Below are 22789 nucleotides of genomic sequence, written 5' to 3'. Positions count from 1 at the left end.
TTGAGTGTGGAAACTTGATGGCCTTGGTTGAGTTTGGTTTTTTTTTGGACAGATTGGAGCTGGAATTTATCGATGGGTTGCTAAACATTGGGGAATAGTTATGTTATCTTGTTGAGACTCTTACACATCATAAGGATTATGGGTTCACGTGCACTTATTGTTGCACTGCACTCGGGGATCATCTACTATTCTTACCAAAAATTTCCATGTAATGGGTTGGGTTGAAGCAAAATTTGCACCATTGTTGAGCACTAGCATGGCATGAGACCCGCTACAGCTATATGCCGTAAATCTTAGTTGCACGAGCACTTGAGAGAGCACCATTATTGAGCACACATAGTTTCTTGCATGCACGAGAGTTGGGATTTTCATCACCAAGTTAGGAACCTCTAGTTGAGTGGGTAAGGTAGTTGGATGAGTTTGAGGGTCGTGAAGGTTGCCGCCAATTGTGAGATGGGTTATTTTCTTAATCAACATATTGAGGACCATCATTATTTTCCTGAGCAATAGTGAGATTATGGGTGGATAGAGTGGAGTATGTCATATCTTTTTGATGAGTATTGAGATGATAGGATAAGGATTAATTTTAATCAAGGAAATTTTTTTGCATATTGCATGATGCATGAGCACATGTAGACATGCTAGGCACAATTCTTCAGTGCATACATTATTTTTGTGTGGAGTATTGATTGATTGGTTGCATATGATAGATCCGACATTGATTGATTGGTTGCATATGATAGATCCGACATTGCATATTTCTCGAAACATGAATGAATGCGCATGAAGTTCTATTTTATAGCATATTCCTAATAGGGTACATTATATTACAACACTTGTTGAAGTGATTAACCCAAAGTATAAGTCATGGATTTCAAAGATAGGCAGCATGGAAATTCTTATTGTCACGAGATTTTGTGGCATGTCTACCCTATCGATGGATCATGTCAACTTGCACATCAAGCTTTAAAGATTGAATTTGTAAGTTCATTGTAGAGACAACTCAAGCTCAACAACTGCTAAGGTCCACGGACCGCTTATTGTTCAAGTGTTTCAAGCCAAGCACTAGTGGCTACCTCTCACACAGCCAATGCACTAGCTCTCTCTACAAGTGTAGTGAGCTTTCCTCCATGCCCGATAGAGTTGCCTCCTCTCCCAAGCACTCCGATAGCTCCACTATCCAAGTGCAAGCTTCAAGGGAGCTCGATCCTCAAGCTCCATGCTCCAAGCTCCATTGCTGCGAGCAAGAGAAGAGAAGAGAAGAGAAGAAAAGAAAATAAAAGAAAAGAAAAGACAAGAAAATAAAATAAAATAAAAGAAGAGAGGAGAAGATGGAGAGCTTCTCCACCATGGTCCCTCACCCTCACACACTCACTCCCTCACACTCACACTCCCTCTCTCAAGCACAAGCTCAAGCAAGCAAGCAAGAAGAAGAAGAAGAAGAAGAACAAGAACAAGAACAAGAACAAGAAGAAGAGGAGAGCGACTTTTGGCCACACACAAGAATTAGTTTCTCATTCACTTTTCAACTTTATATACAAAATCCTAAATCCCTTTTGGGTGGTCATCCCCTTATCCCGTTTTTTACATAGCCGGGTCCTCCTATCTTCTTAGCTTCCTTCCTACCACCCATCTACCTTTACAATTTTCATGGGTGAGAGCTCGATGCTCTTAAAATAAATCACGGTGTGCCTTGTACTCTTTTATAAAAGTATTGACTTGAACTTTTTCTTGTGTGCCTTTCTCCTTGATTTAGGACTTTTCTACACTTCTTGTGTTTCCAAATTTTTCTTAGTGTGCCTTCATCTTCCATTTCACTTTTGCCTTGGCCTTGTCTTTTGCTTTAGATTTTTCAGATTTTCCACCTTGTTCATTTGAGGGTTAACATTACCCCCCTCTTAGCAGTCCTTGGCACTCACCGTCATAGGTAGCAGGCAATGGCATGCATCAAAGATGTGGATGGAAGGGACTATTGTGGTTTGCCTTGGAGGAGTTTTGGTGGTAGTGCAGATGAAGGTTGTTGGGGGCACGTTGTTGGCCTGGTTGGCTGGTGAAAGGGTTGTTGGAGTTGGTGATAGGAATGTTCTTTGTTGGGAACAACCCATGGCTGGCACATGTGTTGGTTTTGGGGGATTCTGCATGTGACGATTCTTTGATGGCTTGCATGATGATAAAGTACAAGAGTTCAAAGTTGAGTGTTAGTGAAGAGCTTACTGTACTTTCATTGGAGTCTTCGATACTTGCTTTTGAAAACCTCTCACATTGTCTCTCCCTAGGGGTTAGTGCTAGTCTTCTTATCATGCACAAGATGTAGTTTGATTAGTTTGGAAGACAAGTCGAAAGCTAAGAGTATTGCCCTATACTCGAGGACCCAAACTGTGTATAGATTGTGGTGCAGATATTATGTGAGCACACATGCATACTTAAATAGTACGTAGTTAGGTGATTGGTGGTGGTCTTGTTTCTCATAGCAATGTGTGGATAAAGCAATGGTTCAATGGGGTGGAAAAGAAATGTCAATGTTGAGGAGAAGTACACAAGAAGGCTTTTTGAGACATCATCTGTGATTTTGACAACACAATGTAGCATAATTGAGCTCATTGACGTACCTGAGCTTTTGGTAGCTAGTGGCTACGTGTATTGTTTGAAGAGTATGGTGTACATTTCATTTTCTTTCATACCTTGCTCACCACTATTGATCGCAATGGTATTGAGATGGAGTGTGAAAAGAATCATGCAAATGGGTTAGGGTGACAAGTCTTAACCATAGGTGAGAGACAAGCTCCCTAGGTATGTCCTGCCCTTGAGTTGCCCTAAACAATTGTGGGGGATGTGTAAAGGGCTAGGGGACTAGGGATGGAGCCAGCCAACCAAGGTCGCTGAACGTACCTAATTTGAGGGCCCCTAGGTGTTGTGTTGTGATCATGAGTGTCTTTTTTTCTTATTTTTTATTTTATTTTATTTGGATGAAATCAATACAACCCATGTAACATATTGAGACTATCAACCTTTCATTTGGATTGAGAAATGTTGAGATCCAAAGGCTGTGAAAAATGGATATTACAAAGATGATTTTGTTACTAGCCTCGATGTTAGAGGAACGATTGTTGAGATGGAGAGATACACTTGAGATTTTGCAAACCTCTTTGTAACATGTGAGACATTGTTACAATTGAGGTAGAAACTAGAGTGAGTTGTGCATGGACAAGGAATAGAGTATTTGGAAAATTGAATCACTTGTCATTGTTGAGAGTGTGGCTCCTTCCCCAATGTAGAGTTTGGCCAAGAAGGAGAGAGTAGCCAATGACTATGCTTTGGGCCATGCTCAAATGCAATGTGTGCTTTCTGCAAGGGTGATTTTCTCTTCCTGTGGGGATTTTGTCATGGCTCTTTGTTCTTGGTATTTCTGTCACTTTCTCCATAATGGTTCTTTGTGGGGTTGGTGGTCTTGTGGTGACTAGGACATTGAACGTTTTCGTACTACAGAGACCTGTGTCATCCTGCATTCACTTGGCAACTCGTGAGAGTACATGCAAGTCATATGCTTCAACCATAATGAACAGGTGCTACAACTCAGAGAGGCATCACTCATCTGAATCCTGTGGTGTTGACTTCGATGCATATCACCTGCAATTGATTATCATTGATTGTGTGTGTGCTGGCTTTGTTTTTTTTGGGATTATCTATACATAGTCACAAAACACATTGTTTATTGAGGATGAAAACCAATTGTAGAACTGAGGATTGTACTGGAGTGTGGCACATGCATCTAGTACTCGTGGCAGCCTACTCAATAACAACATATATTTTGCAACATTGAGTATGGTACCTTATCCGAGTCTACTCGCAATATGTAGCTCCTCTTCAGTGAGAATTTAATCAATCAGAGAGTTTTCTTGGCTAGTTCCAGTTAAGTCCATATTCTGAATGATAGTCACTCGAAAGGAAGTTGGCGCCACATAGGTCAGGTCTCTTTGAGACCCAGTCACTTCTCTGAGACTGTTGTAATCTAGGCTCCAAGTTCGGCCATTGTAGTGCGGTTTTCAAACAAAAAATTTTCAAATTGACTTTGACCCTCTAATTGTCGCTTTAGTTGCTCTATCTCTAAGAGATTTGGTTGGCAAAGCACTTCATTAAATGTCACAGTTAAGCGTAGTTCGTCACCTTCCTCATCAGAGATGAGTTGCATGCATTCATATAGGAGCTTATCATAATGCTCGTTAAGATATTCTTGCTCTTCCCAAGATAGGGGATATGACAAATATTCCTCAAGCTGCTTCCTAGAGAATGTGCCCATGTCCACAAGGATGTAGGTATGTGCGAATAATTTGAGTTTAGCATCCAACTCAGTCAAGCACTTTGTGACACTTCTCTGTTTGATGAGGGCTTGCTCGGTTGCTATCTCATGCAAGGTTCTGGGAGTTTCCCTAGGCTTTAGCATAGTTGGGGGCTCAGGCCTAGATGAGCAAGATTGGTCAATGCTAGGATTTCTTTTTTCCTTGGGATTTTCATGTTTCTCATGAGGCTTTGTTGTTATTGTGTCATGGTTCTCCTCACATGTGACTAATATAGTTTTTTCAACCTATTGTGACAGCGTTGCCTCCACTCTTGATTGGTCAATGCAAGTTCTGTTGTTAGTGGGTTGAGTGTTGCAAGAAATCATTCATGGTAATGGTTGCTTTGACTTATCAGAACACATGGATGTGTCTGAGTTTTTGCCGCTGTTAGGAGAGATGGCAATGGGTTCATTCATGGGTGGACTCGATGCTTTATTTCTAAGATTTTCAGTACTCTTGGTCTCAATCTTCTTGGCATCTACAACCACTTGCAAGTGTCATTTTTTTCATTTTTTTCTCCTATTTTTCTTGGGCAATTGAGGTGTATCCTTCAAAGAATCAGGACCTTTAACTAGGTGAGCCATTTATTGCTTAGTTTGGCCTCAACATTCTCTTTCTCTAGTGTGTCCTCATGAGACACAGCTACGGCCTCCAATGAACAACCTCGCTAGGTTGTGAGGGTTCAAATACCTCTCTTCTTGGAGAGTCTAGTTCTTCAGCTAATTCCCCTTCATTTAACCCCTCATTCGATTGCATTGGCAATGATTCCTGATTGGAAGTAGTAGTGGCTAGTTCAATGGACTGGCTATTACTGTTGATCGACTGCGGTGTCAAGTCCTCAAGTAGATCAGAAGTTGTCATGTCTTTTGTTGCCCTTTGTGCATTCACTTGCGTAGTTCAAGCATCAATTGAGCTAGTCATAGTGGATTGCACATGCATATTCTTAGGCTGAGAACTAAGGGTGGTGTCGTGTCCCGCATCTTGGACATTTGGAAGCTCTGATGGAGATATATATTGGGATTGAGCAGCTGCACTTGATGACTACTATTGTGCTTCCCATGTCTGTTTAGGAAAAGAGGGTGTAGGAGATTTGGGACTTCGAGGTGGACTTGGCATTGGCTACTAGAAGTTTTTCTCGTTGCTATTAGACAATTCTGCCATTTGCTTTGTTGAGCAATCAGCCTTATCATGAGCAACATTCTACCTGTGGTGCTCATTATCCTCTTGGGAAGTCAAAGGCTCCTTGGACACTAGTGGTCTTTGTGCACACTCGACGGTTACATCTGACATCCGCTTGTTAAGAACGCTAGGCTGAGGATCTAGACTGAGGATCTATCTTTCGAATAGTCATGTTTGGTTTCTTGATTTCAATTGTAAGGGGCTCAGTCACTCCAACATGGTTGACTTGAGACTTGGATTTTTGTTTAGATTTCCTCCTGCAGTTCTTTGCTTTTGGTAAAATGTGGCCTTCAGTTGATAGAGGTGGTTTAGAAGGAGTTTTGGTATCCAAATCCATCGGTTTCTTGCACAATACCCTTGAGTATGTAGCAACGCTTTGGATATACATCATGGCATTGTGCTAGCTCTCCATTGATACCTTCATCTATAAGACTTGGGCTTCTTTTGTGGTCTTCTACGATATTTGTAAGTCCAAAGCCTATCCTTGGCATTGTCTCTTGAACTTCTTGTTTCAAGCATGGCCTCGCTCACTAGTTCTCACTGTTCAATATGTGCTTGTATCAACTCTTTCAACAATTCCTTGCCCTTGTTACTAGGCTTGCCTAGTATGTCAGAATCTTCATTGTCTTTCCCTCGAGGTTGGATGAGGTCACCCTTACTAAAGGTTATGATTATCCTCATACCCAGTAGTGTCAAGTGTATTCTCTATGCTACATAATCAACCTCACACTTTGTTGCCCTTTTGAAGGGTCTTCCTAGGAGGGTTTCCTTTCCACAATAATCAGCACTATTTGGAGGAACATGGAATAGGATAGACAAGATTTCCGTTTCAATAGTTACAAGGATTTTGCACTTCCCTAGAAGTGCTTGTGGGTGTCCCCCGTAAGGATTAAGAATTGCACTAGTTAGTGTGAGTTCTGGTTGGCCTAGTCAATTCCATACTTCATAGGTCAAGATATTAAAATCTACTCCTTCATCGATGAGAGCATCGACACTATGCTTTGTTTTTGTGGTGAGCTTGACCCTAAGATAAGCAAGCAGTACTATGTCTTCATTTCCGGGTCTTGGCTTATATATTCTAGCCTTTTGACATATGCCTTTGAATCCCCAACCGGGTCTTGGCTTATAAATTCTAGCCTTTTGACATATGCCTTTGAATCCCCAATTGCACAACCAGATGTGGATTCTCTATTGATGTCTTGGGTTGTTTGTGCAGTGCCGTTCAAGGTGCATCTATCATCAAGACTGTCATGTCTAGTCATCCTTGCAATTGTAGCTTGATTTTATTACATTCCACCTTGACTAGATGTAGTCCAAATGTAACACATACGTGTTTTTGCGGTGTAGCCTTGTTGTCCTTGTTGGCTAGATTGACCCATTGAGGTTCTAGGGTCTCTGTTTGTCTTTGTTTGAGTATGGGATTTTGATTGCTATTTTTCAACTAAGAATCTATGCTTGTGTAGAGCCATTGCTACACTAGGATCTAATTTGGAGGACCTGTCACGATGTGCATTTTCTCTTTAGCCTACTTGGGGGAGGTGTGGAGGGAGCAGAGCCCTCTTTGTTGGGGTCCGAGGGGGACTGCAGGGCTGTTACACTAAATACCATGCGCAATTTGAAGGACCTCGTTCGTAGCCAAGTTTTGAACTACTTGCTCTAGATTTCAGCTCGGTGATAGATCTATGATGTGCTTTCAGCTCTATACGGTGTCTAGGTTGGTTTCAAGGCTTATATGTGTCAAATTTGTATTCTTTCCACCTATCCGATTTTGATAGCTTTCTGTCTGATTCTCAGAGGTTCGATTATCAAGAGTCTGATTATCAGAATTAGATGTTTGATTTTGAGTTGGTCAGATCAGCCTACTGGGTGGTTCGATCATTTGTTGGTCCGATTATGGGGTCCGATTTTTGTGCGTCCGATTTTCATGTGTCCAATTCTGGGAGTCGGGCGTGCAATTTGATAGGTGTTCGATTTGAAGTGTGTTCTGATTTTTGTGTCTGATTTTTGTGCATCTGATTTTGGGAGTCAGACGTCCGATTTGATAGGTATCCAATGATGGATGGTCTGATTTTCATGTTCGATTTTCATGCGTTCGATTCCCAGGTAGTCCGATTTTGAGCGTTTGATTTTGGATGGCCCGATTTGAAGTGTCGGATTATGGGATATTCGATTTTTGAAATCAGATAGGGTGTGTCCGATTAGATAGGATGGGTTAGTCTGAGTCTAAAAATCGGACTTGCAGTCCCGAGTCTGATTCTGGGAATCAGACTCTGGTGTTGGACTCTAGTAATAGTGTTCAATTCCTGCGGATGAGTTTCTAGGGATGATGAAAATCACTCGATTTTAACGATTTTGGTGAGGGGTTGCACAAACTTCTAGAATGTAAGAATAGATCCTAATGAAGGATTTTGTATACATTGAATAGCAAAATAAGCTCCAAAATACAAATCAACAAACAAATCAAATCCTCTTGCCCTATTATGACAGTAGAAACTCTAATGCCAGTTTTCCTTTTTTTTTGTTTTTTCCTATCCTAATGCATCCAAATCACAAAGCAAACACCTACACTACTCCAACTTACCTTTCCAAATCCAAAAAATCAAAAACTTACTTGCGAAGGAGATCCAATACCTCTTCAAACTCCCTCACTTCCTATCTATCTACCTCAAGCACTGGTTCGGGGAAAACCCTACTTCTATGCTCGATTCAAAGCGTGGAAGCACTCAAGGCTTGAATCCATTGGTCCCATCAATGGAACCAAAATGTAGAGGTGAACTCAATCTCAATCACCAAGACTCACAGACTGCTTCTTGTTCAAGCGTTTCAAGCCAAGCATTAGTGGCTACCTCTCACATAGCCGATGCGCTATCTCTCTCTACGAGTGTAGTGAGCTTACCTCCATGCCCGATCGAGTTGCCTCCTCTCCTGAGTACTCCAATAGCTCCACAATCCAAGTGCAAGCTTCAAGAGAGCTCGATTATTAAGTTCCAAGCTCCAAGCTCCATTGCTTTGAGCAAGAGAAGAGAAGAGAAGAGAAGAAAAGAAAAGAGAAGAGAAGAGGAGAGGAGAGGAGAGGAGAGAAGAGGAAGAAGAAGAAGAAGAAGAAGAAGAAGAGAGGAGAAGATGGAGAGCTTCTCCACCACAGTCCCTCACCCTCACACACTCACTCCCTCACACTCTAACACTCCCTCTCTCAAGCACAAGCTCAAGTAAGCAAGAAGAAGAAGAAGAAGAAGAAGAAGAGGAGGAGGAGGAGGAGGAGGAGGAGAGCTACTATTGGCTACACACAAGAATGAGATTCTCATTCACTTTTCAACTTTATATACAAAACCCTAAATCCATTTTGGGTGGTCATCCCCTTATCCCCTTTTTTACATTTGTAGATTGATGGCATGTGCTATGCAAAAATTATGGTCACGCTTCATCCTATTCTCTTTTGTCTTGCCCATACCTACTATCGAGCCAGTTTTCCATGGATGTATGGTGCAACATACAAAAATCATTCACTTTCTCCTCCATGGCACTATCCATCCTCTTTTCTATCCCATTTCCAACCACCACATCTCTTGTTAGTCTATCATCATCCTTTAGCATCCACATCATATTGTTATTTGAATCCATTGTGTCCACTCCAAAATATACATCAATACCTCCGACACTAGCTAACCTTTAGTCATGTTGCCCTCTAGACAAGCTCATTGTCACACAAATCCCTACAAAGTTCTCATGAACCGCTCGAAGAAGAACATCACGTTGGGAGTAAAGTCGCCTCTACCTAGCCGCCCGTGTATTACTACACTGACAGTATCCGCACTGCACACTGCAAGTGGTGGGAGCCCATCACTGTCACTTTATTCTTTATTCTTTTAGTGATAGTTTGAATACGGTCACACATTGTGACTATTGGAGTTCCCATTTGGTCTCTCTCTCTTTTTTGCTCTTGCTCTCCTGCCATAGCTCTTCCAAGCAAGCTTTGATCCTTCTCACCTTTCAACTGATATCAAAGCATGGATTCATGACTACTCGAGCTTGATTCGTGGTGTCTTTAGCTTCCTATTGATTGCCTACACTAATTGGGTCTCCTTCCTGGCAGCCATAGCCGACTCTCCCGAGATCTCGTCACTCCCCGGCTTCCCGAGCACCTACCTAACCCATTTGGGAACCCTGAGACATTCCTTCAAAGGTATTGGAGCTCTCTTTTTTGTTATTTTACTTCAGTCCACATGTTTTTTGAAGTAGGGCAGCCATGTCCTCTTGCTTCTTGTGATACCTACTCTCTATCAGCGACTTTGCCCTTCAAGAGGCAGCTCCTGGGGGTCCTTGACTATTCCCCCAACATTTCCTTAACCTTTCCCAACCCTTCCATAGGACCCATATCAGTTTGGGCCAGCTTGAAGACCTGCAAAAAATTCGTTTTTTACTTCATCCCTCCCTTGGCACTCATTGGTAGCTTGAAAACACTTCATTTGGCACTTGGAAACACCCCCTTGATGCTCGACATTGGTGGTTATCATTGGAATTGATTTGTGGACTGATTTACCTCAGTTCGATACTATTTTTCACAGTCCACAAGTAGCTACAAATAGTGTTACATCAGCACTTTATGTTTATGCTCGGTTGGCATTGACATTGGTTGCTCGATTGCGCCCCGAATGCTAGGGGAATGTATGCCTATGATGTGAGATGCTTTTGGGTTTGAATTTACTCAGTCATTGACTTTTTCACACATTCCATAGGAAGCCCAAAAAAGGGCACCCCTTTGTCATTATACTTTATGCTCATGCTACATAGTCATTCGATGCTCGATTATGCCCGACTGGTGCTTATACATATGGGAAAGTATGCCTATGGTTTGTCTATGGTTTTGAGCTTGGATTGAAAAAATGTTTGCTCATTTTTGGACATTTATTTGCTGCTGGAATATTTAGGGTTGAAGCTCTTTTGATTATGTTTGGATATGCCTTGCATTCGGGCTATGTCTTGGATGTATACATTGATGTAGTGACTCTCGAGGATCAACATAGAGCTTGGATTTTCTCTCGAATCATTGGTTGAGCTTGAGATTTCTTTGCATAGCATTTGGATCTTCATCTTTGATGTACTTATGGCATGTACTTTGCTTATATCTGACTGGTCTCGACATGCTTGGCCTATGCCACTACTACATGCATGTTACATTGTTTGGAGTTGGATGCTACTGAGCCTTACTTTGGCTTGACATTTGATTACCAACAGATTACTTTGGCTATTTCTTGGCTTGCTAGAGTTACAGCTTGGATGTATTTGACGTCTATGGATGCTATGTGCGGATGCAACACAACCTATATGCTCATGAGGTCTTATTGATGCTTGATCTTGGATCTTCTGGCACTGGTGCTATCATATGCCCTTGTTGAGCTTCTTTGCTTGATATTTACGGCTTTTGTGCTAGTGGGAGCATCTTGATCTGCTTAACATACATTGAGCAGGCGGTTTATACTACTTGAGCATTCGAATACTTGAGACTGGGATCTTCACTTGGATGTTGCATGGTTGATATGTGGTGGTCCTCACAGATGTACTTGGACTGATTTGGGCTTTGTACAAAACCTCTTTGTGTTAGGTCTTGCCAGTGTTGTATACACTTTTCTCTATTATACAAGGGTGTGTCAACTTACTAACACATTCATTTGATATGGTTGGGTGTTTGCTTGATGTTTGTATGACTGTCACATGCTGATTTATGCCTTGATGTTATGCTTTGATAGTCAATGGTTGACTTGGTGTTCTTTTTTCCTAGAATTTTCTCTCATTATACATGGCTATAATTTATTATAGCAAGTAGTTATGCAAGTACTGACATGGAATTTTCATGCTAAATTATCTTGATTTTATGTAATTTTGATGGCTCTTGGTGCGAAATATCATTAGCAATTAGTTTGTGGTCATTTTGCCTTGGTTTTGGTGGTATTTTGACTGTTTACAACAGAAAACAGCAAGCAGTTTTGAACAGCTTGCACATTTGGACTGCAGTATGGCATCGTCTTCCACTGACAGTGCTATCTTCAATATCACTAAGCTTGATGGTACAAATTATGCCTATTGGAAGAGCCAAGTTTGGCAGGTATTGGTTGTAGACACAACCTTCTCGTTAGGTCGCTCATTGGCCGGGATCCTCTTGAAAAGGCTACGTACATGTGTGACGTAGTCTCTCACGTCCTCCTTTTCCCTTTGACTGACATTCATCAATCGGACGATGAGGTTGTCAGAGTATCCTGCCTCAGAGAACCTCTTGATAAAGTGGTCTTTAAGATGGGTAAAGTTCACACGCTCAGCTGCATCTAGACTAGTGTACCAAACCCTTCCCTTATCACCTAAGCACAGCCCAAAAGCTTGGGAGCATTGTGCAGGGTTTGTGAGGCCGTTTGCTTCACAAACTTGTTCGAACTGCTCCACAAAGCTATATGGGTTGTTGCTAGGTTCATACTTATCTAGTTGTTTTGCCACTACAGGGATCCTAGATTTCCCCTTGTGTGACCCCTAATCCCAAGAGTAAGGCTGTGGCTAAGGCTGTTGCACCCCTTTGCCCCTTGTGTGACCCCTAATCCCGAGAGTAAGGCTGTGGCTAAGGCTGCTATGCCCTGCTCAACGGACGTGTTGTCCATGAGTCACCTGGCTACAAGCTCACTTAATGATAAGTCAGCCTCTACTGCCCGCTCTCTCCCCACATTTGGTCCTGCTTTTGCTGCTCCAGTACGCGCCGGGCCTCGTACATATCCACATCTTGTTGAAGTTTCCTAGCCTTTTGCTCGTGGTTATAGGCAATCATGCTCTATAGCGCCCTTCTGATTGCCTTTCTTTCCTCTTCTAAGGTTGCTACCACTTCCTCTACTAGCCTACCCTAAACTACCATCATGGCTAGCAAGTCATACTCGTTGACTAACTCCTGTACCATGACTGGGAATTCTCCCAAGTCCAGTTGATCCTCTCCTTGTCCACCTTGTGATCCTAACATTGCTCCCACTTCCAGCTCCACAAGGTCATCGATCAACTTGAGTAACTCTGGCAGCGTCCGATTCTCTATGTTGTTGCCTTTCGGATCTTTGTGTCCTCTTAGGGCCCTACTGATGGGGTTCTCTAGTAGCCAGCTATGCTTTGGGATCTTCTCCTAATAGTGGGTTCCTTGATGTTATTATGTTCCCTATTGAGCTCCTTGTTACTAAAAACCATCGTCAATATTACCCACAACTTGTGCTTTGTGATTTCTAGTGCTCAGTGTGGAAGCAGGCTTTTCCTTCCCTTGTAGTGCACCCTAGGTGATGAAATCAAAAGGTGAGGCGAGGATGCACTAAATGCCTAATGCAGACTCCACCCTACTGCTTACGTTTGTAGCCTGATGTGGCTCTAGGCGCAGGTCCTGGCCAATCTAAAGTCTCATAGAAAGACCATGATGCATTCCATATTCTGCTTCAGGGTTGGTTGGTTGGTTGGCTAGTCGTCGAACGTCGCGTCCAATTCCAAATTAGGTCTGCCTGGTGTCCAGCTATTCGAGGTGAATCTTCGATCACCCTGTCTGGTCTCCAGCTTCCAAGAATAAACTGGGTTCCCTAGGGGATCAGAGACATGACCAAGGTACCCAGGACTATGGCCCAAGTAAACAACCTTCTATTCAAACTCTAGTGAACTGGTCCGATTCTGGGAATCGGACGGAATGGTCTAATTCTGGGAATCGGACAGGAGGGTCCAGTCTTACTCAGGTCCAACTTCCCTTAGTCGACGGGGGTGGTTCGACCACTGCAATGGGTTGAGTGGCTCAAGTTTGGGACTAGGACACGTGGCTTGACTTTGATGGGCTGATCCAATTATAAGAACCGGATCGAACCAGTGGTCCGATTTTCAACTGATTCGAATATAAGAGTCAGATTGGACCAACGGTCCAATTCTCTTTCGGCTGGTTTGATTATGGGAGTCGGACTGTCCGACTCTCGAAATCAGACAGTCCTATTCTAGGAATCGGATACGCTGGTCTGGCGGCGCAGACGACGACCCGCAAGTTGCGCATGGTGCCTTTAGGTCAATGCCTACTCTATCAAATCGTGCCATGCTTTCCAAATGGATGCGAGCAACAGAGGAAAACGTCTAGTATACCTCGAAGCGATGGGGCACTCGATCGGTCAACACTTCACAATCTCCAGCGGCTCTATCTCTCGCTCTATCCCGGGCTCTCAAGCTCACAGTCTTCTCAGAAGGCAGGGTGTCAAATGTGGCCTCCCTTGGTCTCCTGGGGCCCCTAATTACCTCACCTGAGTCTACTGTAGACTCAAAGATTAATCTCATACACTCCTCCAGCCATATGTCTGAATCTGCACTCCAACTTCCTTGTCTCCAATAGCAGAACCCTTCTGTTTCCTTCTTTTTCCTATCCTACCCTTAACCTATTGCAATAGAAATCAAAAACAGAAATAAGACAGATGTTTCTACTCTAACATTCAACACAGCAAATCAAAATACTCACTTGCTCCAGGGATTAAAACCTCCTAACTATCTCGAGCACCGGTTCAGGCTGCAAACCCTACTGCCATGCTCGATTTGATGCGCGTGGCGCTCCAGGCTCGATTCCGTCAGTCCCAGCAACAGAACCAAAATTTTGGGGAGCTACGGAGCTCTACCCTGAGACCTAAGGACCGCTTATTGATCAAGTGTTTCAAGCCAAGCGGCCATGGCTACCTCTCACATAGCCGACATGCAATACCTACCTTGCGGGTGTAGTGAGCTTACCTTGATGTTCGATCAAGCCCCCTCCTCTCTCTCACACTCCAGTAGCTCCACGATCCTTGTGGCAAGTTCAAGCAACCTCAAGCCCCCTCCGTCAAGCTCCATCCCCCATAGCCACATGAGACAAGAGAAAAAAAGAAGGGAAGGAATGATGGAGAGAGAAGATGGGGAGCTTCTTCTCCACGATCCCTCACTCTCACACACTCACTCCCTCAGACTCCCTCAATCCCTCACTCAAGCACAAGCATGAAGGTAAGAAGCAAGAGAAGAGGAAGAAGAAGCTTTAGCCACACCCAAGAATGGGCTTCTCATTCACTTTTGAACTTTATATACATGCCCTACCTTTTGGGTGGTCATCCACACTTTTTTACATGGCCGGCCATTAGCCTAGGCCCTCGTTTCCTGTTTCCCACTATTCCAACTCATCCCGTTCCCACTAATGCATACAATTTGCAAAGGAGTGAGCTCGTCACTCTTTTTACACAGATTCGAGAGCGCCTTCATATTTAATGGCGCACTTTTACTCTTTTCTTTTCTCGAGGTGACACCGTCATTGAAATCATTCAAATTTCCAAGCTTTCATTTTTTTTGCACTTCTGCTCCATTTTCCGTTCCTCTGTGCTGTGCTAAACAGTAGCAAAGCAATCCTTTTGTATAACATGGTTTAGGCACTTGGTGCCCATGGTTTTATTTCAATAAATTCCTATAAAGGGGGAGGGATTGGTTTCTCATCGTGGTATCAACTTCTCTCTCTCTCTCTTTCTATATATATATATATATATATATATATATATCATGGTGATAATTTATCAAGTTCGTTAAGTTCAAAGTATTATCATTCTCACATTCTTCCCCACTCTTACATTACATCCCTTGGTCAAGGCATTTCTTTGAAGGACCTAGCTATGACACTTCTCTCACATCTTTCATCATTAACATATGATGTGTTCTACACCAGTCTTCTCAATTCTGATAGCCAAGAGACTATCACTTGGGATGAGGTAGTCCCATTGGTATTTGGGCAAGATACAAGTCATAATAAGACAAATTCTAGAAACGTCCGTGAACATAGCCATGCTTTTGCAACCTGGCAAACTACACTGGCACAAGTTCAATTGTAGTGGAAAGACAACTAATCATTTAAAAATTTGCAAAATAGAGAATCACCAGGAAGAAAACAACCAAGCATCACTACCAAAAGCCTCAACATGCTACCCACTAGTTGGAAGAAATATTAAATTCACAAAAGCATGTAGTTGTATAGAAAAACAAATATAGGAGGAGCATTAAGTGCAATAGACAATGAATAAAATAATATAGCAAATACAAATACATATAGAAAATTTGAAATTGCAAGCAATAGATGCTGGAAACTTGACAATTTGCAGTAGATAGGTTTCTCAAAGGAGGCTGAAAACTGATCAAAGTAGTCAAGGAAAATCGTGACCATAGCAGGGAGTGAAAACTAGAGGTTGTATAGTAGTTAAGAGGGGGGAAATTCGGGGCTATTTTGGGGAGAGCTGAGAGAGTTAATTTGATTTGCAATAATATCAACAAAAAGGGTGAGCATTTCAACTCATGTGGCATGAGTGAAGAAGAGGAATAGAGGAGTAAGGAATTGCATGATGGTGCAATAATTAAAAATGATTTGTAGTAATTAAAAGTGAGAGAGGTGCTGTAGAGAGTTGTCTTTGAGTTCTTGAGGCTAAATGTGCCAGTCTGTGGTTTGGATTGTTTCAGTTTGAAGGGTTTGAATGTGCCAATCTGTGGTTTGGATTTTTTCACTTTGAAGGAAATTAAAGCTAGTGTTAGAGGGTTTTGATCTTGGTAGAGAATGACATATTGAGTGCCTTCTTGTTTCCTATTTCTTGTGTGCTTTATCTTGGGAGACGATATTATTATTAGAGGTCTACACGATTTGTCATGCATATAAATGTATGAGTTAGGTTTAAACAAATGAAGATTTGCATATCCTTGCTTAGAGATCTGTTAAGAGTTGGATTTTGTGATAACTTTGGGAAATTGAGGACTATTTTAGTCGTCTACAACAATGCTTTTGATTCATTTGGTTTTATGGATGTTCAATCACATAGATCCAAGGAAAAAAAATCTATTCTATCTCACATCTCTCACACACAAAAATAATATGCTCCACATATGCTTGGTTCTAATTGGTTCTTATATATTGTATCCTAACTTAAAACGTAATGATCTAGACATGGTTTTTCATTGACATTCATGTCATGAAGATATACTTTTTTATTCTAAAATATGTCAAGTGTAAAATTCAATTTTTGGCCCATTAACTTTGAGGAGAAGTCTATTGTTGGCTTATTAACTTTGAGGAGAAGTCTATTGTTGTGGATTTGAAATGATAGAGAACTTTGTTATTAGTGGTCTAATTATCTAACAATATAGTTGGAGTTATCTCAATTGGTCATGGTTTTGGCAATTATCTGACTTAGACTCATCTTTGGTGCAGTAGGAAATATTACTTGATGTCTAAATAGAGTGATAGGGAAGGATTCAGCTAGACAAGTTTCTGCCATGCTAGGTTTGAAAAGTGATTGCTATTTTGTCATAAAAGGTAAAGACAACATGAGGTGATTTGAGGTCCCTTTGAGTGTTGCAGAGCTGCACTTTACAAGTGAGAAGGTGGACAAGTTTGTAATTTATTTATCATCACAATCTTGGGTGGAAGACAACATCTAAACTTGCAATACATTTATTATAGGGCATGCAAAAGCACTTTCTATGAGAGTCGTGTCTGCATGCTCTCAATCTAAGCTAATCTCAGCTCTCATCCAAGTTTTTGGGTTGCAATATTTTTCTCTAAGCTTCCATTGGTATAGGTAAAGCTCTCTCTAATCACAATTTCTAGATGCTAAGAGCTCTCACATTTAGTCAGTAAGTTTTGCTAATTTCAAATTGTTGTGAATTGGTCCTTTCAAATTTTCAAGTCTAGATTTTTGGCATCTTTGTTGGATAGGCATAACTATGGACTCTTTAGATATAAATGAAGGTATTGCAAGACAATAGGTTTGTTGCTTTTGAAATTCATGTAAGACATGCACATAGATTATTTTAATCCATTAAAAGAATTAAGTACCCATTGGTTAAAGTGCTTATCATTCCCCCCTTTCATTGATTTCTTTAATCTAGACCTATGTACAGTTGGCTACTATTCACAAAACTTGAGTTGCTATAATGCTAATTGTGTCAAATTCTATTGTGCGAGGACTACTTTCAAGTGAACCCAACTCACCTTGGTATTGTGGTATTGTTGAGTGTACTAAGTTGGTGGTCCTATTCCAACAAAGAGGGTTGAAACTTATGCTTTTTTATTTTTAGTTCAATAATGGTAGATTATGATGATTTCAAAGTGATCACAGATGAGAGAATGTCTTAAGTGTGCAAACTGTAAAAGCCTTTTGGTAGGCAGAGACCATAGGATTGTGTAACGTGCTGCCTATTGGCTATCCAATCTCATTTCTAGTGGTCCATCGAGAGACGAATCTAAGCAACGCCGCTTGGCACTCCCATGGAATGTTACCATGTTTGTCACCTAGGGTTTCCGAGTCTGCCTCACAATGGAGCATTCGCAGTTGAATCCACTAGGATTGACCTAAAATCTAGGTTCCTAGTGGTCAAGGTCTCCTAAAAGCATTTCGGCATCGACAAGTCCTGGACATCCTACTTTATGCAGAGATACCCAAGCCAAAGGGAATCCATGCCACACTCAGTTCAAAGATAATGGGAAACGAGAGGGATGTGTTGCTCAACCTCTCTACCCATAGGGCATAGTCCCATTCCGGTCCCCTAAAATGGCATGAATTGGGTTTTAACTTAACAATACCTAAATGTTGGTAAAACCTTGTGAGAAGCCTCCAAGTTCTCTGGGGCCACCTTGCTATAGGACAAACCCATCAGGGATTCCGCCCACATGCTTCTCTTGATAGCTTTAGTTTTCTAATTAGGTCCTACCACATTTATGTGTGATATTCAAAATCAGCTTCCTTAATTAGGCCTTTTAGGGAATGGGTTGCTCACATAATTTACAACACAGACAAAAATAGAGCAAGCAATCCTTTTGTCAAACAAGTTCCTTAACTTATCTTCAAGTTAATCTTTGTCTCTTGCCCATACATGAGAAATTATATTTCCCTTCTGCCTTGCAGAAGTACCTGGTCCAAATCACATGGCACCATAATTTACATCCATTATCTAGAATAGGATCTTCTAATGCCATAGACATTGGGCTCACCTTCAACTCTGTTCCGAACTAGCAAGGGGTGCCCAAAGCTCCACCTGACCCCAAGTGGCCTAGGAGTGAAACATAATTTCCGTGGTTGGCCTTTTCACCACTCGATCTTCGGCCTGTGATTCGAGCAATGCCCTTTTTGGGTTAATCCGCGGTCGACCTTGGAGATGATCCACTGCACAAAATAACATTTCCTTAATTAATCCAATTAGGAATCAAGAACAACCAAGGCAATCATCCCTAATATCATTTTCAAAGAAAACATTCCTTTATCCCCATGGAAACTTGTCATCACAGACCCCGCCCATGAATTTACCATCAACCACAAACACTTGGAATAATCATCCAACCACAATGCAACAAACAATTAAATGTAAAAGCATTTAGGGTGTTGTTCGATCAACCAACAAAAACAATGGTATTATTTTCCAAACCTTGCAAGAATAGTTGTGATTGCTCTCCCCCTTGGGATCTAAGAGCGATATTATGCAAAATTTACTTAACACTCCCTTCCTTCAGCTAAGGCATAAGTTAAGGTTTCTAACACTATACAAGACGTAAGTCCTATATATCACGTACATTGTTCGATAACCCAACCTTCTTCCCCAAAAGAAATGGTCTTTACTTAACTCGGGTTTTCCTAATCCCTTGAGCTCTCTACTTGCCTTTGAGGCCCGGAATTGTTGTATGTATCTAGCCCAATCCCCAAAATTGGATTGATAAACCTAGTGGTTATCAGACGGATCCCAAGGCATATTAGTCTTTAATCCTTATGATCATTGTTTGTACTAGCTAAGCACAACATCAAGATTCCCAATCTATGAAACATGAGCTATTAATGAGAGCTTGGGCAAAGGTCTAGAGCTTTGAAAATGATTCTCTTCTAGGCTAAGTTGCTTGGCATGCAATCCATCAGGCATGCAAGTTGCAACATAAACCTTCAAAGTGATGAAAATGCACCTACTATTGCAAGGATGGGAAGTTGACAATGGTTGAAGCCTTATATGTTGTTTATGAATTCATCGCATAGCATCTAAATACAATTAATTTCTCTTGATACACACATTTGGGGAATTCAATCCTTCGAATACTTCCGATGCAGTTTATCATTTTCAATGTCCTATTCTCATGTGGCATAATACAGGTCTAATGCTCCTCATGTGGGAATCAAAGCAAGCATCTATTAATTTGGAGATACATTACTTACGACTGGTATCGTAATTGGATTGGCAGTGATTCCCTCGTCTGAGGCTTCGTTGCTCGTTGTGGGGTTTCCATCTACACGCAACATTTTCCACTTGGGGGCCATTCTCGATCTTCCTCTCCCTTAGATGCGAGTTGCAAAAGACTTTCGCACCTTGTACTTGATTAATGGGGCCAACTGGGCAGCGAAAGGAGCTTGCGATTGAGGGATAATCTCGCAAAAATGGGGTATGGGTTCGTGGCCAACGGGGAAAGAAGGAACATGCGTGGACACCCTCTAAGGAGGGGAAGGGGAGAAGAACCTTCTTAGAAGGTTATTTCTCTCTTTCTCTATGTCACACACACACACTCTCTCTCTCCCCCTCTCTCTCTCCCTCTTTCTCTTTATCTCACACACACACATTCTCTCTCTCTCTCTCTCTCTCTCTCTCTCTCTCTCTCTCTCTCTCTCTCTCTCTCTCTCTCTCTCTCTCTCTCTCTCTCTCTCTCTCTCTCTCTCTCTCTCTCTCTCTCTCTCTCTCTCTCTCTCTCTCTCTCTCTCTCTCAACAATAAAGGGGGGAAGGAGGTGGTACCTCTCTTTTTTTTCCTTTACAAAGGGGGGGGGGGGTGTGGGGAAAAGGTTGAGTGGTGGTGGCCATGACCACTGCCTATTTTGCATGGCAGCAGGGGCCCAATTTGGGTGTTAGCTGGTCATTAAGTCCAAAGGGGGAGGGGGTGGCAGGCCATGTGGCCTCCTCCCTCTCCATCGTCATCATCTCCCTCGTCTTCCACGTCGGTGACACCTTCCACGTTGTCATCGTGCTATCTCCCCCTCCCTCCCCGCCAGCTGTTGGCATTGACAGGGGGTGTAATTAAAAAAATTTCAATTATTTTCTTATGAAAGTTTAGGGGGGTTCCTATGCCCCATGGGCGGGGAATATTACAAATTGGGTCAATCTTTGGTATTGTGACTACAATCCAACATTGTGAGACTAATGTTCGATTAATGTGGTTGATGTGATGCATTAGTGTGGTAACAACATGCATCAACTATTCTGTTTGAGGGTGAATGTCTAGTTGCAACATGGAATTCATCTTTGTATCATCATGTGTAGAAGAAGCAAAACTTTTAGGTAATGCAAGAAGGTTTAAGGTCATAGAGATGCTCTATACATTATTTGAAGTCTTCCTTGTGTTGTCCTCTCCACTAATGTAATAGAATGGACCTCCTCCATTGTTTCTATAGCGAATACATCAATAGATATCGGTCCCTTGTCCATCTAGGTACAATGCATTAACTATTTTTGCCAAGTTGCAGTGTGTTACATGACATCCCTCACAATCTTGAGATGAATTATTAACAAGCTCCATATAATAGAATGTAATTGTAATTGTAACTCAGCAAAAATGAAAGGAAATCTGTGCAAGCATCAAATCAAGGTTATAATGGTGGCTAGTATTGATATCAATACTATTGTCACTAAGTCCATGGACATGTACCATAAGAATATAGAAGGTAACTTTGTGATTTTTATAATTTAGTATCTAATTTCAATGATAATAACACATCATTCTTGCATTCGGGGAATTATGGTCATACTTCCACCTTCATCCTCCCTAACTTACATGTGGCATCTATGGAGAATGACATCGTAGAAGAGGAGATACATGCAGTCCATAATATTGATGCCCCACGATCACATGGTAAGACACTTTATTGGTCGTAAGCTTTGAATAATATACCCATGAAGATACTTAAGATTTTTTTAAATGAGCACAAGTTTTTCACTTTGTTTAATGACCCATCATGTGCTCATTTGATTTTAGGAAATACAATGGAAGTTATACATGAGAGATTTCAAGAGGCTATGCTATTGGCAAGTAAATCTAACATACAAGTGTGAATACTTTGCATATATATTCATTATGTTAGAGTGAGAAGTTTTTTTGTGATCTGTGTAGAGGGAGACTCTACTTTGAAACTACACCTTGAATGATTGCAAACTCATTTACTTGCAAGCTTGAAACCAATCAAAGGGAGCTTGAAAGAGACAAGGCCACATCCATGTGATGAATGGGTGCCAATAAATGATGGTTTTGGTAATTCTTTGAAGCGTGCAAAACCCTTTGTTGAAAATATGCTTGAGCTACTAGGCGACAACCACATTCATCCAATATACATGATTTCCCAATTTCAGAAAAGAAAAATAAGCTTTCTATAGTACAAGGATGTTTGGACAATCAGATTGGGTGTCATGAGGATGTTGCCAAGACAAAAGTTTGATGTATCAAGTTCCTCTTCCATGTTGACTATATGCCATCAACTTAGTTCAATTCTTATTCAAATGTGATTATGGTCTTATTCATGCTTGATTTGATTTTAATTCAATGGGATGTCCTTGCAATTCTAGTGCAAACATGATGATATCGTCAAATTGGTTCTTATTTAACTCCAATTATTTCTTTTTGACTTGTAAATAAGTTTACTTTGCATCACATCTTGTTTGTACATACATAAGTTGCAAGTGTGATACATGAATGTGATAAGATCTTAGTTATAATGTGGGTTATGGTCATTCAAGGGAAAAACCTTAGTTCTATATAAATGAAGTTGAGTCGTCTTTTACAGTTGATGGGAGAGCTTTTAATGTTATATCCTATTTGCTATAAACCCTAAAGTTATGACAATGCCTAGGCCAGGATTAGAGAGTATCCCAATGTGTGTGTGTGTGTGTGTGTGTGTGCGTGTGTGTGTGCGTGTGCGTGTGCGTGTGCGTGTGCGTGTGCGTGTGCGTGTGCGTGTGCGTGTGCGTGTGCGTGTGCGTGTGCGTGTGCGTGTGCGTGTGTGCGTGCGTGCGTGCGTGCGTGCGTGTGGGGGGGGGGTCTTAAGTGACTTCCTTATTTTTGACTCTGTGTGTGTGTGTGTGTGTGTGTGTGTGTGTGTGTGTGTGTGTGTGTGTGTGTGTGTGTGTGTGTGTGTGTGTGTGTGTGTGTGTGTGTGTGTGTGACTTCCTTGTTTTTGAATATAGCCTGCATAATAGCACTTGAAACTTGCCCAATGTTTAGTTGCAAAAG

The sequence above is a fragment of the Lygodium microphyllum genome, chromosome 10, assembly GCF_053477565.2.
Source record: "Lygodium microphyllum isolate KBCC chromosome 10, Lygodium_microphyllum_v1.1.10, whole genome shotgun sequence".
NCBI classification, from domain to species: domain Eukaryota; kingdom Viridiplantae; phylum Streptophyta; class Polypodiopsida; order Schizaeales; family Lygodiaceae; genus Lygodium; species Lygodium microphyllum.
This window is presented reverse-complemented; position numbering follows the sequence as displayed.